This window comes from Diadema setosum, chromosome 2 (genome assembly GCF_964275005.1).
Source record: "Diadema setosum chromosome 2, eeDiaSeto1, whole genome shotgun sequence".
Taxonomy (NCBI): domain Eukaryota; kingdom Metazoa; phylum Echinodermata; class Echinoidea; order Diadematoida; family Diadematidae; genus Diadema; species Diadema setosum.
Genome location: NC_092686.1, coordinates 33,409,174 through 33,418,828, shown reverse-complemented (window position 1 = coordinate 33,418,828; position 9,655 = coordinate 33,409,174).

The following is a 9,655-nucleotide window of genomic DNA, read 5'->3' as shown; positions in this document are numbered from 1 at the left end:
CATAATGGTATCCTACTGCATGTATGATGGAGTGCCTTCTACATCCCCCCCCCCCCCCCCCCCAAAAAAAAAAAAAAAATCAAATTGGAAAGACGTTCAGTCATTTGGCCCTCTGGCTGTTGCAAGCTCCGTTCGTAGCGCGCCTCTCTAGATTAGGCAGAAGAATGAGGTTGCTTTTGCTCTGGTTCGCCCGGTAACTCGACATTTATTTGCTCCTGCGACATGTGCTCACCCAGGTACATGTACTTCGACTCGATTCGCTAGCTGTCCAATCGGCTCAGGAGTATGCCTACTGCTTTGAAATACCGTTGACGTCATATACATTATAATTATATGCAGTACAGTTGCCAATGATAACGATAAACTTTCAATACAGAGTAAAGAAGGCCTCGACAAAGGCTGGGTAAAGGTGCACACCTTACAGGCTACTTGTACAATGAACATGATTTCTGCACATACACGGTACGCACGCACACTCACATCACTGGCTGCCAGCTTTCCCTCATCAGTAGGCCCATGATGCATGGGTCTTATAAGTTGGGTGGTATTGGCAGGACATCCTTGGAACCTACTTAGTTTAAACCGAGCTGACAGTACTGTTCATGAACAAGTATATAAGGCGTTTCAACTCTTAGCAACCAACTACCAATGGCTAATTGATGTGCGGTTATATAAAGGATTGACGTGAGTCTTAAGAGGGCCAAATCATGTAATACTGTTAAGATGATGTGAGCAATGACAATCGGGCCGTGAAAGTACGATGTTTTACCAAATTCCTATGGTGACATTCTTTAAGTAGAGCTGGATTAAATTCTCATTACACACAGAGAGATCAGGTCATCAATAAGGTACCTTGTATTTTCAAAAGCACAACAAACTACAATATATGTATTGTAGCAATTAAGATGCAGCCTCGCACGACTATTGCGAAAATGCATTATACAGTGAAACCCCGTTATAACGAGTTCGGTTATAACGAGGAACCGCTTATAACGAGGTGATCGCGTCGGTCCCGTTTTCTTTTGCGTGTAAACCTATGGCAGAACGAATCGGTTATAACGAGTTCGGTTATAACGAGATTCCGGTTATAACGAGGACAATTTCGGCGCATCATGATAAAGAAAAACATAAGCAATTTGATCGGATATAACGAGGTTCCATTTCTTGACTAAATTGTCGCTTTCAAACACGCAACAAACGAAACATTGAAAACCAAATTCACGCTATCTACGTCTTTGTCTCGCTTTGCAGAGAACCGTTCCTTTCATATTTTCTTCTAAACCACGCGATAAGACACAGGAATGCCTTCCGATGTTCCTACTGAATTATTAAAGATAATCATTTGATTTTCTTTTTGGCGAGATACGCGTGCGTGGTTAGGTCAGACCACAGCGCAACGAGGAAAAAAAAAAAAGAAGGATAACTCATTCAAAAACTTTTCATGTAGCGACACTTGTGGCCAAAAATGGACAATTGGAATGCGTGTTTATCTCATCATTATATCCTTTCCATTTTTAGTTCCGACTTCCAGTTCTTTTGCTGGTTAGCAAATATGAGTGCGGATGATTAACGCCGAAATAATTATTGAAATCATCGCGATCCCGCCGGATGATAGTAGCGTAAAAAATACAATGTTTGAATAACGCATGTTAACCTACTTAATCGGTGTTCAGAAAAAGAAGCAAACGCATTTATTAGTTTGAAAGGATCTGAATTTCTTCATTATCATTTAACAAATGATAATTTGAATATGAGTGTGTATGATTAAAGCCAAAATAATTATTGAAATTATCGCGATCCCGCCGGGTGACGGTAGCGTAAAAATAGTTGAATAACGCATGTTAACCTACTTAATCGGTGTTAAGCAAAAGAAACAAACGCATTTATTAGTTTGAATAGATCTGGATTTGTTCATTATCATTTAACAAATGATAATTTAAATGTGAGTGTGTATGATTGAAGCCAAAATAATCAGTGAAATCATCGCGATCTCGCCGGGTGATAGTAGCGTAAAAGATAGTAGAATGACACATGCTAACAATCGGTGTTCGGAAATAGAAACAAACGCATTTAACAGTTCAAGAACGGAATCGATGTACAAAACACGAAGATATTTTCGGAAGAAAATAAAGAACGCATTATAAATCCGTTCGGGCGCAACGATCATACATTGTATAAAATTACAGCCGAATTAATGATTCATGAAATTATCGAATTCCCGCTGGGCACCAACAGCGTAAAATACCTCGCAAGTTAACGGTAAACAACGCATGTATGTTACTCTGAAATCATCGCAATCTCGCCAAAATGACAGTAGCGTAAAAAAAAGTTGAATGACGCATGTTAACCTAAATCAGAAAAAGAAACAAACGCATTTATTAGTTTTAATAGGTCTGGGTTTGTTCATTATCACAATTTTAACACTGCATTTCACAAGAGAAGATTTTTCTTTCTTTCAGAATGGTCTACCAGGTACAGATTTGCGTAAAAAGGATCACAACCTTCCACATTTAGTCCTGTCGCATATTTTTCAAGAACGGATGTACAAAACGCGAAGAGATTTTCGGAAGAAAATAAAGAACGCATTTTTAATCCCTTCGGGCGCAACGATCATACATTGTACAAGATTACAGCCGAAATGATTCATGAAATCATCGCATTCCCGTTGGGCACCAACAGCGTAAAAATACCTCGCAAGTTACGATAAACAAGGCCTGTATGTTACTCTATTTGCGCTGGTGCTTAGAAAAACTTCACAAACAAGGTTATTACAATAAAGATTTAACTCATTTCAGCCCCTACTTTGTCGTCTAATTCACGAATAATTTCCCTTTATTCTCTCAATAGAATTGATCCATAGTTGTGTAATAACAACGCAAAGGATGTTCTTCAATATCATTGATGGGTACATGTATATGATGTCGTGCCTATGTTTTTCTTTGTTTTTGATGCGTACGGATATAACGAGGTACCGGTTATAACGAGGTAATATCGCCGGTCCCACGGACCTCGTTATAACGGGGTTTCACTGTACAAAGCGAAAATGTATCAATGACCCACATTTTGCTGGAAAAGAAGCCTCGGAAATTTGTACTATACAGTAGTACACGGCGACCCGCCTAGTTTATTACCTGCATCGACCTTTAAAGGATACTGTGCCTATCCTATATTTCTTTTAGACGAATACGAACGTATACGGTAAGAGAAGGAAGGTGGCTCCCTGGTAAGAGGGACATTCTTGTTTATGAAAGCTAGGCACCTGTCGAGAATTCGATCCAGATCGAGAGCCGATATAGATTCGCGTTAGTAAACATGGCATGCGACCTTGACCAGGGTTTGTTCGGGCTTCAAATCAGCGCAGCTTGTGTTCATAATCCAGCGTGTGTCCGCTCTACAAACATTGATATTGACTGAATAGATTATGCAGTCCGTTAATTCTGTTTTATGTTGTTCGCTGTGACTTTAGTGCACAAAAATGTGTCCATATCACCTATTTTTAAACCTGTTTTGTGGAAAGTCTCTCACTATTTTATCAGAAAGATGCCGATTATAGATACAGTATTTGGTTGCTTCCATAATCTTTCGTAGATATTCAACAGTTTCAGTGCGGCTAACAGATCACTGACCATTGCACTTGAACGAAATCGACCATAAGGTATACTGCCGTCTTAATGTCATGGAGTCATCACACGTGTAAACACAAGGACATCGATGACAGGTGTTATTTTCACGTGTGTGGCGTCATTTTGATTGCAAAACTACGAGACATTTTGCTTGGGCGTACCAAGAAGTTAACCACGTCGAATGTTCTTATACTTTGTACATGTACTAAAATTATCGACGTCACTGTAATGCAGATATTTAGACGCTGTTTTCTGCATTTTTCTGGACAGATGAAGTAATTCAAGCATGATCTTCAAGATCCAGTGATCAATCAGAGCGTCGACGGCCAGGGGTTTGGCGTGTTTGCGCCAGAATCATAATACGTGTACTCGTATCATGGGTCGAAGTTTGTAATGGTATTATATCGCGCAATACACGATCGGCTCTTGTGGCGTTGATATTAACCTTTATACTCACAGACTTTTTCCTCCTTTAGACAATCAATCCCGCCCCCCCCCCCCGCACATACTTTAATTTTCAGACTTCTGATTAAAGCAGGAATGTCGAGCGATTAGTTCAGAAAAATGCCCCTAGTCGTAACCTCTTATTCAATGCACAGTTTTCATCCTCCACATCAAAATGTAGGTGATGATGACTTTCACAGCGGCAGCCAATAGAACGCTGCAATCGATTAATGACAGGCGCTGAGGGAGCATGCTATTTGTGGCCAATCATCAGCATGGAAATAATACCATCATCTCGACTTCCCGCCATTTCACTATCTCGATCGTGAACCGGCCTGCTATCGGCGCTGTGGATCGATACCCGCAAAAGTGATCTAACACGTCTCTGCGTGGGCGCGCACAAGCGTGTAGCGTAAAACAGGTACTAACTTTACCGTATTTCCTCAGTCTGCATCGCCCTTCATTTAAAAAACATGAAAAGACAGCCTTGCCAAGAGCTATCCCCACGGCATATAAACACCGAAACACCTGCTTGTAGTAATGTTTCCTTATAAATCATCCTCATCACACATAAGCACTCGAAACATCCAAATCCAGGGGGAGAGAGAGGGAAAAAAGTTAGCGATGGATTTTTCCGCCATGGCGCGAGGGAGAATTTCTCGTGTCGTCTCACATGAATGGAGCGATTCACTCGGCCGGCGGGGCTCGGGACTCGGTAGTCGCATAGCGAGGGGCGAGCAGGAAGAAGGCAAAATCAATGCGCGGAAGTCGTTGTGGGTGGTGTTATGCGATTTCGCTCTCGCCGTCGTATTTTCTCTTCATGATAAAATGAGCGAAAAGGAGCGATTTAAAGTATACCCGGCAGGTGGTCCGCCTGAGTGCAGTCTTTTGTTCCCATTGTCACAGATGATTAGCGATTCGCCGCGGCGGAGAGGTTATAGCCATAGGCTGTCTGCTCGTGGCAAACTAACGTAGTTAGACCGAAGTCCACTTGCTCTGCTGTGGATTGATGTCGTTCTGACAAGGCCAGTAGTTTCATATCTCACAAAGACATATAGTGCACTAACGCGCTTTATGTAGAAGAGTGGTGATGTGCGAAATAAAGGCTAATTTTTACCATTAAAAATCTTAATGATCAACACCGCATCAACATTCCCACAGAATAATGTCTTTCCATTTGTTTAACATAGTGACCACTTTTAGAGCACTATAGTGAGCCATCAGTGTAATCTTTGATCGTCACCATTCAAAATCGACACCTTATACCACAAAATGTTTAGTATCCCAGAATTGGAAATGTTTGATTATATATATATATATATATATATATATATATATATATATATATATAATAAATATATAAATATATTGATATTGATATACACAAACCTACATTGACATCAGCTTATTTTCTCTCGCTCTCTTTTTTTTTTCTTGCAATTTATCTATTAATGAGTAATCAGTTGTTTAACACGTTGGTAGTAAATTTAGAATGCAGCGTTCAAAATGGAGCGCTTCAAGTATGACATCAAAGTTAATCAGGTGTTTTTGTTCTTAATCGCAGAATGAGAGAAAAGGTCAGCAGGTACTGCAAGCAACCGATAAGAGCATTTCATTAAATAGATAACCCCCCCCCCACACACACACACACACACACACAATGCTACACAATTAACGCAATTTAGCCCCAAACCGAGTTTATGCGTTATTTGTGTCAGATTCAGACAGTATATCGCCAGGGTCCCGTTTTATCAAAAGGTAAAATCGATTTTAAATTTCCTTACCACACATGCTGCCATATAGACTTACAGTTGAAACCAACTATATAATCAATTTTAACTCTTCATAAAACAGGGCCCAGATGGTATAATCTAGCTTCTTTTTCACAGTTGTATATTGGTTAATAGCGATTGATCTATATAGTCCAATAATTGCTCTCCTAATAGCAATCTTGTATCTAAAGGAAAAACGTTATGTTCTAGCTGACATGAAATATCGTTTAAAGTAACTTGCCCCATTGCGATGATGGCTAATAAGACGTGGTTAATAAGACGGACAATTACAAATCAAAACAAATTAAAACAACATTCCACGCCTACGATATGGTCTCGGTATTTTCTCAGTGAAATGATATTAGCTGCCTGCACGTTGTGTCACAGAAAGAACACAGCGTGAGAAAAATAGGGACCCTATTGTTAACGCCTAAATTTTATTGGCACGCTCCAATCAACTTGTAATGAGCTGTTCCTCAGTTTATTTGAAGTCTCTTTTTTTGTCATAGCAGGTGTGCCTAGCTGTTTACACAATAGAATGAAATAAGAAATGAAAGCTAAGTGGATATAGCACATCACGTGCGTCCCCTGCATTCAATGTCGCGAATGTATAATGTCAATAACATCGGAGAACAAGATTAGCACTTATCAAAACGACAGTGCTGAAATCAAACGAAAAGCACATTAAAGGCTCCACCATGCAGGTTAAGTTTACGTCCCTATACTTCTGAAATACAGTTTGCGTTCTTATACCTCTGAAATATCTTGTTGGCACTAGTTTCATAGGCATCTTATCTTTAAACTAACATTTCAGGTGATTGCAACCAAATTTTATGAACCATGGGGGGAAATTACTGCAATGCCGACGTATTGAATTATAGTCGGCTTAAATCAGCTAGATAAAACATTATCAAACTGTAGATAAACAGTCAGAATATTTTGCTATTTTAAAAACAGACCGGCTTTGAATGCTTTGAATAAAAAAATAACCGGTTTACAGAAAATAGAGCATTTGCAAGTGCAGCCCCTAATTTGTTGGGCAACTTGCCCATGGGCAACTTGCCCTTGGAGACACAAAATTCCTATCCTTGAGTAGTTTTGAATGTATAAGCTTGAGATACATGTTTTCTGTGTTAGTGATAACACAATTTGTAACAACTTCAAGCACATTAGAAATTCTTACAGCGCAGTAGAACATTATTCATGCCTATATAGATTTTTTTTAACGCTTTGTAAGTCTCATGATATGATTGTAAAATTCATGATCCCCCCCCCCCCACAGATTTCCCTTTTATTTCTCATAACCGTTTATTTATCCGAAATGCCAAATTCTATTCACTGAGAATCATTTTTTTTTTTCCATTGGCAAGACTGTCGTGCAGGCAAATAGACTTATTATTGCGCATACTAGTATTCTCCGCGATCTTGACTGGCGAGCCAACTGCTTACACGGCGTGTGTCAGGACGACGCAACGATTATACCGTGAAGTCACAACCCAAGATAGATCGGTTGAAATCGCCCGTTCTCAACTTCATTAGAAAATACACCTGCATGAAGGAGTCACTGTACTATAGTGTAACAGCGCGAGCATATATCAGGCAGTTTCCCCCCAGTCTTCTCTCTTATCGACTGTATCCACCTAACCACTTAAAAAAGGGGGAAATAAAAAAAAAAGGCATCCCTCTCTAAGTTTTACTAAGAGAAGGAAAGGCGTGTTCACGTTATGGTTTGGGAGGAAAATACATAGACCGAGCTTAATAGTGGTTCTTGTGTAAACCGCACGCATGCAACGACCGTAACGTACGCGTGTAAAACCAACACGCGTGTAATAATTTAATGCCTGTGTATCCTTTGATTCGCTTTGCCGATTCGTTCACAAACAATACACTGAGTAAAAGAAAAAGAAGAATTGGCCTTTGTTGGTTGCACACTATTACACACTACCACGATTTGCGGGCTCGACTGTTCTATAATAGAGCCGTTCGCGACCCCATATTTTGTTCTGCCGTAATATATAGGGCCCTACAGCGGCATGCCATTGTGGGCTCCATGCTGAGGCGTGCAACGGGTATAAGATCAATACAAGGCAAAATGTGGGGAGTAATGCGATGTTTATTGTAAAAAGCTCACATTACGGTGATAATTCAAGTTCAAAGTTTGTGTCACGGACAGGGCTGACTTGCAATATTAAGAAGAGGGTTTTAGTTACACCACAATGGTTAAACCTTTATTTTTTAATAAAATATAATTGATTGAAGTGTTTGAATGAAAAATAAAACAACAAAACAAAACAAAACAGATACTCGCCATTGTCAAAGTTTTTTTTTTAAGTAAGGTCATCATCAAATACAGAAAACTTAAATATTTTTTTTACATTGATACACTCATTACATAACATATTATTAAAGATATTAGAATTATTACATTATTCAATTATTCTCGTTGTTTTCAGCAGCTTTAATCGCAAATATCTCAAGTTGATGAAAATGGATGTGTCTTTCTGCATTTATGCTCTTCAATTTTACGAAATAGAGTGATAATTAAAGTTTTGATATGTTAGATCCAGGCTCTTTTCCCTTAAAGAGACTATTACAGTTTACCGGAGCACGAATGTTTCATTAAGAATGTGGAATATTGTAATTAAACTATTAGCAAACATCACCTATATTGTTCTTACATGCAGTTGCTCTTTTCTTTTTTTTTTCAAAATGAAGAAATGAGTAGATTATATTTGAATTGAAGAGATACACAGTAAATACTTTTTACAGATCAAACTGATAGAATATTCTGATTAACTGATTAATTTGGAGTTTCTGTGGTACCGTCATGGTTATTAAAAAATATATAAATGCACTGAGATGTCTCTCAAGAGAAGACCAAACAAGAGGAATAACAAACATAAGTATAGTAAGCGAAAGACTGAAAGAAACAAACCACGCATTTTCAGCTCATATCTTCGTTTCTTTTCCCAAGATATAAGCGACCGTTCACAGTTGTTTCAAGAGCCGGTTCATGCACTTTACTGAGTCGATAAACTATTGGTGATGTTATGATTTCAGACGACGTGACATCATTCTGATCACTAACATACCGCTAGATGAAATAGATAATGCATATATGCATAAGTGGATGTTGGTAAACGAAATTGTGCAAGTTAGAATTTGATACCGTATCCTGTCAAAGACATCATAGCATAAAATCTATATCTTTCATGATTACTTATAGTGATACAAGTTAATCTGAAATCATATACTATAGTAATATTACACAATTTCGTGTCTTAAGCCATTCTAGTTGTTTGTGTTGAGGTTTTGATGTGTGGGTTTTTCCTAATGCAAGAGGGGGTGGGGTGGGAGGGCTCCTATATGAGCTTGTCCATTCTTATATAGGCAGTTTTGTTTTGGGGTTTTGTTTTGTTTTGGTTTTTTTTTTTAATTTATCATTCTCAATGTTTGGAAATAATCATACTGCACTTATTGTAACCAGATGGATTTTCCTTAATTTCTCGCCAAAATAACGTTCCAAAGTATTTCGCCTCTCTTTTTTTTCTTCATGAATGAATGGATACAAATGGAATTGATTCAAAGTCATTTCCATGTTTATATTCTGGGTTTTGAACAACAGCGCAATTTACAAGATATGCTTTCAATTAGAAAACTTTTTCATTTCAATTAGATTAGAAGGCTGTAACATTTTTGATAGTGGGAATGATAAATTGTCAGCGATTTCGTCGATTGAAGAAACACTTCATTTTTTCTTATTGGGGAAAACTATTTTACAGCATAGACACGTTTTAATGTCTTTTTTTTTTTTGC